Source organism: Saccostrea echinata, unplaced genomic scaffold (assembly GCF_033153115.1).
Source record: "Saccostrea echinata isolate AGI-Se365-2 ecotype Australia unplaced genomic scaffold, CSIRO_AGI_Sech_v1 ptg000046l, whole genome shotgun sequence".
NCBI lineage: Eukaryota > Metazoa > Mollusca > Bivalvia > Ostreida > Ostreidae > Saccostrea > Saccostrea echinata.
Window position 1 is genome coordinate 11,384,591 of NW_026889795.1, and position 9,502 is coordinate 11,394,092.

Below are 9,502 nucleotides of genomic sequence, written 5' to 3' on the forward strand. Positions count from 1 at the left end.
TATCTGTGAGATGGTGGTGGTGTCAGTGGTGTGTGTGAGGTGTTTTTGGTTTGGGTTAAGGTACTGTAAACGTATTAGATGTGGCTGTGTATTCTTTTGAGCGGCTTTGGCAGCAACCGCTAAATTAAGTACAAAGCTAAAGATCTTGCACATATACACAGAAATAAGAATGTAAAGAAACGCGCTAAATCAAATCTACGCTAATTTATTCAAAAATTAATTTCAGCCAAATATCGTACACGCTAAATGTAACCCATTTTATTGAAAACAAAATACTGATATTTAAAAAATTATACTTGAAAGACTTTTTGCCCCATCTGAGCCCCTAATTCAAGTGGTAAGCCCCTTTTTCTTGATATAATTTGAAAAGTCTTATCGCTTTGCATAACTTTTTTAAAAATATATTTTAACAAAATATTTACAGGTATAAAGATATAAAAGAAAATGTGTCAAATTTTGTGAGATGTTTCCGAGTCTTTTTTTTTTTTTGGGGGGGGGGGGGGCTACCGAGCTTTGGCGCCTTTTGTGCTAAAAAGATTTGGACACCCATTTGCATATCTACAAACGTCTCTCTAACTGCAAGGAAAATTTTGACTCAATATCTCAAGTCGTTTAGGAGGAGTTTCCAGGACAATCCGAACCTTTGAAAATCAGAAACTCCTTCATTTTTCAGGACAGGAAGTGACGGCATCAACGAAGAAATTCAAAATAGGTTCACATCAATACCTATCAGATCTGAAAGTTTCATGAAAATCGGTCAAGTCATTTCCGAGAACTCGCGTGCAACAATCTGTAAGAATAATAATAACTAGATACTCGTTGCGAGCAACGAGAGGTCTTCCGTCCGAATAACCATCCTTAACTGTTATATTCTTTGCACGTAAAATTACATTTATATCTGCTCGTTGTAAAGACACCTAAAAATTTAACATGGGTCTTTAAAAAGATTTTTATTGATAAAAAAAAAAAGTAAAAAGAGCACAGAGTTCACAAAGAGAAAAACAAAGTTCAACATCATTGATAAAAATGAAAATGTAAATTTAAGCAAAAAATTCAGATATAGTCGGGATTAAACCAAGATCAGCTGCCCGAAAAGAGCTAGGTTCACTTTATGCATAAAATGGCCCTGTAGATATACAAATTTATTGACTAACACTTTATGTTCCATTTTAAACAACAAGATAAAGTAGAGACTTAGTGTTTTCATTTCCTATTAAAAATTTTCTCCTTATAGCCAAGGTCTTGGAAAACAGGGCTCATGAAATTGCAATGTTCTTGAATTTTAATGAAAATAAGTATATTTGAGTACTTTCACAGAAGAGAAATAATATGAGCATACCCTCTGATCTTAGAAAATAAAACAGGTTTTGTAATCCTCAGAAATAGTTCTATCATTTTATAGTTGCATATTTAAGATCAGAGGTTACGCTCTATATTAAATATCGAAAAATAGCTTTAAAAATTGGCTGTTTTGTAGAATTTTTCACGATATGAGGAAAATGACGCATTTCATGACGTCATAATGCATTGGCTAGCCAGAAAATTACGTCATTTTTGATAGATACGCCGTCATTAAAGGTCTAAATGATATTTAATGCATTGTCAACTAAAACCAAGCAGTTTCAGTTTTTCTGAAATTCACAGGGCCAAAAAGGCCCTAAATGAACCTTGTTCTTTAATATTGAAACCACTACACTAGCGCAATGTACCAGCCATCACCGATGTTTACCTTGCACTCATTCCCTGAAGTAACGAGTGTCAGGCAGGTTAATCTTTTTTTCTTATAGTGTGGAATTATAGGATGAAAACTAGCCAGCTAAATTTTGTGCAAGTACTAGTAGATTTACATCGGATTTGTTACTTGAGTTTTAACAAATAACTGATAGCAGAGAAAATAATCTGTTACTGATAAAAACTAAAAAAAAACTATTGTGTTTACTTCCTTTATTCTTTATGCATTCAACTTTCTATTCTATGCAATTCCAAATTCAGACACGTCCGTGTAATCTTTTTCTGTACTTCTACACTACTGCATCAGACCATTTGTGAAAGGCGAGTCAAGATAATTATTTCGCGCCAAACGTCACGAGTAAATCTTCTCGCCTTTTCTTTGGAATGTGTCTTCAATTGAACAAGAATTCTGAGAGTATTGCATTAGCAATACTAGTCCCCTACCGGCAAGTGTAATCTGGTTCCCGTTAAGAATTGAAAATGCCATAATACAGTCAAAAATCAATGACGCGGGACGAAATGCAAACTTGATCTATAAGTAATCAAGATGAAGTCACATACCAAAAATCAGCTCAATATCTGAAAGCGATTAGAAGAAAATTGCGGAAAACCCCTAAAAATTGAAAAAGCCGTATTTCCGTCAAAAATCAATGAAGCGGAACGAAATGCAAACTTGATCTGTAACTCCTCAAGGTACACTCACATACCAAAAATCAGCTCAATATCTGCAAGCGTTTAGAAAAAAAAGTGCGGAAAACCAAGTGGGACAGACTGACAGACAGACAGAGGGACAGACAGACAGACAGCTAGACAGACGGACGGACAGACTCAGAGGAAACCTATAGTCCCCTCCGGTTTCACCGGTAGGGGACTAATAAGTGTACGTGATAGCTTCAATGACATTTAAAAAAAAATATGTTGCTATAGCCTGATTTTCTAGCCTAAGAATATATATTTATCACACTGTACATATAACATACTGTATACGGACAAGTAAAACAAATGCAGCGCTAAGTTTTCTTACACATTTTATATTCCTCTTTACCCCCAAAGTGGATTATTCCAATTAGTAACACATTAATGAAAAGACTGGATTGTTTCGCAACAAAACACATCTCGCCATATGACGCTCAAGGAATCTGATACCTATTATGTTCAGTAACTTGCATCTATAAAGGAATATTGCCCTACTAAAATCAAAGAAAAATATCATTGCAGTTTATTTTTCTCTCATTTGAAATTGCTATATGTTATTCAATCACCATGAGAAAGTAACAAATTCTACTTTCAAAATACTTCGGCAACTCTCCAATTTATGATACAATTGCATAGGTATCTAGCTACATATACAATTGTGTATTAACATGTTTTCCTCGTTTTGTCATATCACAATTGCATCTATGCACAGTAATTAGGGCAAAATTCAACTGCAAACTCCTTATGAGGGAGTAAAAAGACACGCTGACATTGTGCCGTCAAACACCGCTGCTCTGACGTCGAACGACGTAGTCCCCCCCCCCCCCCCCCTTAAAGATAAAATCTTGTATTTGAGCCCCAAAAAGTGAGAAAAAATTCGGACATTCTTTGGATTGAATCCGGATCGCCCACGTGAAAATTCAACATGGTAACCATTACGCTATCAAACATCGTGGCTTAAAATTGAAAAATGATAAATATTTGGAGTATGGGTTAATCAATTTTTAAACAAACTACATACTTAGCATTTTTGTAAGACTCTTTATCTAGCCTATCAACATCATAAAAAAATAATGAAAAACAAAAAAGTTAAAAAAAAATTACCCTTTTTAAATCACTTCCTGTGACGACCGGAAGTGACGACGACACACGAAATGTTTCCATCACACATCTACAAACCATACCTGAAAGTTTCAGACTCCTATCTTTAACAGTTTCTGAGAACATTCATGGACTAGATTTTTAGTGGAAAAAGTGAAAAATCATAATAATTCCCGACCGGAAGTAAATTTTTCCAAACTTTTTCAATATTTCAAAATGGCAAAAACGCACGATACGATAGGATAAACGCACGATACGATAGGATACACGCACGATACGATAGGATACACGCACGATAGGATAAACGCAAAACACGATAAACGCAAAATACGATAAACGCAAAACACGATAGACCTGATAAACGATCTTCACGATAGGATAAACGCAAAACCTGATAGGATTGTTTCAAAATGCGAAACTTTTTTGACAAGACGAAAAGTTTCCTTTTTGATATACTGTAGTATGATAATTTAAATTACTTACAAAGCCGCAATTCGAAATGATAAAACATTTTAAATTTATCGTGATAAAACATTTGAAGTAATGATGCTTTGTAAAAGATACGGGGTTTTTTTTTTGTCATAAAATTGATCGTCATGAAATTCAGACTATAATTATTTTAAGATTAATTCCACTCTATGATGTAAATTAGGCGATTTTTTGTGTAATTATTATAAAAATGCCGAAATTCCATCGAATCGTTTAATTTGAATTTTGAGTCGTTTAATTACGGAAATTTTTAATTTGTTAGTGGCTCAAAAATTCCGTAGACTAGCTAAGTTTTACACCCAAATGCAAGAAATTCACGAAACGCTATAAATATATTCATTATTTTAACAAATAAATTATGAAATTCATAACAAATATTGATTATTTTTACGGAAGAAAATGTAAAAATAAAAAAAAAAAAATAAAAAAAAAAAAAAAAAAAAAATATTTGGATTCAATATCTTTTGCTAGAAGTCTGCGATGTATCCAAAATCGGCTTTAATATCTTGTATTTAAAAATTCAAATTTTACGAAAAAAAATTACTAGTCATAATTTAGAGGGGAAAAAATGAAAAATTATTGTTATAATTAATTAAAAGCTAACGCTTTCTCCTACAAGTTTTTACGAATTTCCTTTAATTTATATTTTATATAAATTAATTTAATATTTTTTTTACGTTTTAAACTTGCTGAAATTGCTAGTTGCATTGAGACAGAATGTGCACTGGACTGTGATTAAATAATCTATCCTATATAAAATACATATGTCACACATATCCCGTGCACATATACATGTAGAAATTATTTATTCCAAGTACATACATTGTATATGTATATATGAGGAAGGAGACCGGCCGAAAGAAATCTAATTTAATAAAAATTAATGAACGTCACAAGATCTGTCATCATCTATTAATAAAAAAAATCACATTTCCATTCTTTTGTATTTATTCTGGTATTTTTAATGTTATAGGCCTTCTTAAGATTAAGAAGGGAGCACGCAATCGTATACCAAAAAATGATACAGTGTACTAACTTGTGTAATATACAGTAGAAATATAATGCTTATATAATATTGCCCATCTACAATAATAAAGTCTTTAGCCTCTTTAATTTGCTTTTCAAAACATTTCTTTTTAGACCCCCCACCCCCGCCCCCAAATGAATGGTATTGCTTTCTGACTTCTTCAATATAGTCATGTATTAAATGCAATCGATATATAAACACTAAGAAAATTAAATTCAAGGTATTTACCAGTCTTGAGTATTACGGCAGAACCGAGCGATTTCTTTTCCTTTTTTTTTTATGTATCTCTGAGACGCCTTTAACAACGACAGACAACACAGAAAACCCGAAGATCCAGAAGTGCTGTAACAGTACCATAAGCGCAGTTTTTTTTTAATTTGATCACACCAATCACTTTTATGACTGTAAACCTATAAAAATTACATAAAAGTATACAAATGAACTAAATCAACGGAGTTTGGGGGACAAACCTCGCCTATATTTTATTTGATTCAATCATTCAATTTTTGATCTGTAACGGAAGTGTACATTTACCAGTTTTCTTAGTATAAAATCTTTAATTGTTAATTAAGTGTTGTTCTTACAAATTATGAACAATATCCAGAAAATAAGTAGATGCATTTCATTGAAACCCAGTAGGAGTCAAGGTAAATACTTGACACCAGGTGAGAGAGGAGTTCAGGTATATCTACGTTGAATACACACGGGCCAGTCATGTTGGGGAAAGGGGGGGGGGGGGGTCTTGACCTGACAAGAAGACCGTGTACTGATTAGGCAGGTACATATACAATGTAGGTGTCAGTTCTCTTGTCACGGGGCGCTTCCACTTGTCATTTAGTTACGGTATATTTTAGTTCATTTCCAAGTCGAAATAGGTAAGTTGTATAATAAAAATTAGTCTGGTTTTGTTTATCTATTTATTTATTTTGTTTTGGTTTTGTTTTTTTAATCTCTAAGTGCAGTAATTAAATATGAATGGCAAACATCTATATTATAACATATATATAACATATAACTTATCAGATGAAGAATTGAATGGAGCATGTTCATGTCTAATGAATTGTCATTAAACTTGTAGATAAACATAGAAACAAATAAATAAAAAAATAATAAAACGGAACAACAAAACTTGCGCGCATAGACAAAATTTATGTTTCTGTTATTGATAAAAAAGGATAAATCTAATACAGATGCTGCTATTTTCTTTTTTCATTCATATTTTTTTTTTTTTTTTTTTTTTTTTTTTTTTTTTTTTTTACATATACCTAATGTTTTATGTTTCTATAATTATCAAAACAAAGTTAATAAAGATCTTGCTTTTATGACTCTGACTGTGTAAAGGGATTTATTTATAATATATAATATTTTATTTATTTATTTATTTATCTATTTTCTTAAACAAATATACCAGAGTTAGAGTATTAATTTCTCTTTTTGTTCAACAGTTAAATTGATCCTAAATAAATTAACAAAACGAAAAATGAACTCGAGATATCTCGGGTGTTTCTTTTCAAGGTAAAGATAAAAAGCGAGGGTTTCCGAATGCACACGATAAACGCAAAACACGATACACGATAGAACCTGATAAACGATCTTCACGATAAACGCAAAACCTGATAAACGGAAAACACGATAGAAAACGCAAAACCTGATAAACGGAAAACACGATACGATAGGATACGATAGGATACACGCACGATACGATAGGATACACGCACGATACGATAGGATACACGCACGATACGATAGGATAAACGCACGATAGGACACGATAGAATTGTAAAGAATAACGATGCGGGTACTGTAAAATAATAGAGAAAAAAAGAAACCGGACTAAAACAATAACGACATATCGAAATAAAATAATAAACAAAGTAAAAATAATATGTTCCCCAAGTTTGTTTTGGGAACATAAAAAACACTCACAACCTTCAAATCGAATTTTTTTTTGTTTTGTTTTTGATAGAGACTGGGTGCCTCGCATACACCCAATCCAAACAGGTCAAAACAGTGGGGGAAAGGAGGGGGGTGGTTAGACCAAGCAAGGACAGATGTTTTGTTTCCTTTCAAATCGAGTACAGATTATTTATTTCCAAGATCTGCTCCCAACCCTTCAGAACCCTTAGAAATGTTTACTCAGTTGCTGCTTGTCAAAATAAATCTGAAATAAATTTGTTGTAAAACTGAATCTAGAATTAAAGCTGAACATAATGAGCAATGAAACAATGCTAGAAGTCAATAAATCAGAATCATTATCAATCTTCAAGATTAAGGTAATGATGTCAAATATCAAAATATAATCTGAAATGTCTTGTAACTAGTAATGCACAGGTAAAAAATAACTAAAGCTCTGTCTCTTTTGGTGCAAAAGTTATAACAAAAGATAAAAATTTTGATGTACATGTAAAACATAAAAGCCCTATCTTTTTTTCATACAAAACGCACGACAAATGTAAAAAAAAAAAAAAAAAAAAAAAAAAAAAAAAAAAAATGAAAAAGACTTTATAAAGGTCATGAGGTCTAAAAACCATAGGTGCATATGCCAAATATGAAAGCCCAATCTTCTCTTATTCAAAACCCATCAGCAATGTTAAATTTTTTAAAATCATGTTAAACTTCAAGGTCAAGGTCATAGAATTAAAAATCATAGTATATTTGGAAAGGTCTTTTCACAGGTACTAGTCAAGGCCATGGGATCAAGGTATTGCACAAGTCACATATAACTTAAACTCCCTATCTCAATATTAAAAGTTTTTAAAATTAGGTTTAGCTTCAAAGGTCATAGCATACTTGGAAACGTCTTGTCACAAGAAATACACGTCAAATATAAATACCCTATCTTCTCTCCTTTAAAAATGATCGGTAATGTTGATTCTTTTTAAATTTGGTCAAACGTCAAGGTAGTCCCCTTCTTTTTCTCTCCACAAGGTACATGTTCCTAACTCAATTTCGGTCATCCCCGCTTAAATCTATTTTGTTAATATATCAATCATTAACCTACCTTAAATTAACATTTTTTCCTCAAAAATTACCTAGATACATTTTCAGACTCGCGAGGAGATACAAAGAATTTCCGGTTGGGGTTATGAATGTAGGATAAAACCAGAGATCTCAAAATGGAAAACTCTTAACTCTCTGGTTTTATCCTACATTTATAACCCTTATCGGTAGTTCTTGTATTCCGTCTAGTGTCTTTAGGCTCTTCTACACCTCGTAACTTGAGATATATTCGAGAAAAAAATACTTTAGAATTTACTCTGGTTTTGTATAGTTTGTGTATTGATATTTTGCCTGGCACCGCCTGTAAGAGAGTCTTACAAACCCTTTAGAGAGGAAGTCTGTCAAGGTAAAAGTATGCAGTTAACTGAGAGCGACACCCTACTCTAGTCTCGTTCAATCAGACTCTCGGCTGTCTCCGTTAACTCCGAAGAGTGGAGATGCTGGTCGGAGGTTACGGAGACAGCGTAGCGTCTGACTGAACGAGACTACACCCTTATCATAAACAACAAGAAAACATTGATGTTGCCATCAATTGTCACCAGGAAAATAAGTGAAGTGAAATATCATGATTCTTTTGTTTAGACGTGCCTGTAATTCCTATATTCTTAAATTTAGGCTGGAGGCAAAGTACCGACGCCAAATATTTTTTGTGAAAACAAAACTTGAGTGAATGGTCTTTTGATAGTCCTTGAGTTTAATCTGACAGCACCTGTTAATCAAGGAAATTGATCTCCCAGATTAAATAAAATTGGTTTCATAGTCCTGTACTTATAACTAAGAAGTTACTTTTACTACTTTATACACAAGAAAACATTGATGTAACCATCAATTGTCGCCCGGGAAATAAATAAACAATGGAAATGAGTCTTGATCATCAAATCGCTTCGATATGTGTGAAAAAGGCATGCGTCTAAATGATGGAGACGATAGTCGAGAATATTTTGAAAACTTATAGTCGGATGAAAATCGAACAAAAACGATACCCTTTTAAACTTTATCAATTCCTCAAGTAAATGTTGGCTGCATAAAATATAATTTGAAACCAGACACATGCAACACCTATTTTCAAAAATGTCTTTCACTTAAAGAATATAAAACACGAACTGTGTAAAGTACTTTTTTACGTTTTTATGCGATAAGTAAAATTCGATGTTCTAAAAGAAGGGACCTGTAGTTTTTTTCGATAGTAAATGATAAGCAACTTTATATATTAAATATGAAAACATATATATTTTTACAGATTCACTTTATGGAAGTAAATATATTATGTATCTCGTAATTTATAAAGGGAAAGAACATTCTGATTAACAATCTTTTTAATGTTTAGAAAACCTTTAATTCTGAATAACTTCTCCCACCTCAATCCCCATATACCAACTCTTAAACTTATATGTATAGAGCAGCCCGGTCCTCCGGGCTGCAATAACATAGGCGCTGGGTTTCAGGAGGGTGTATTTT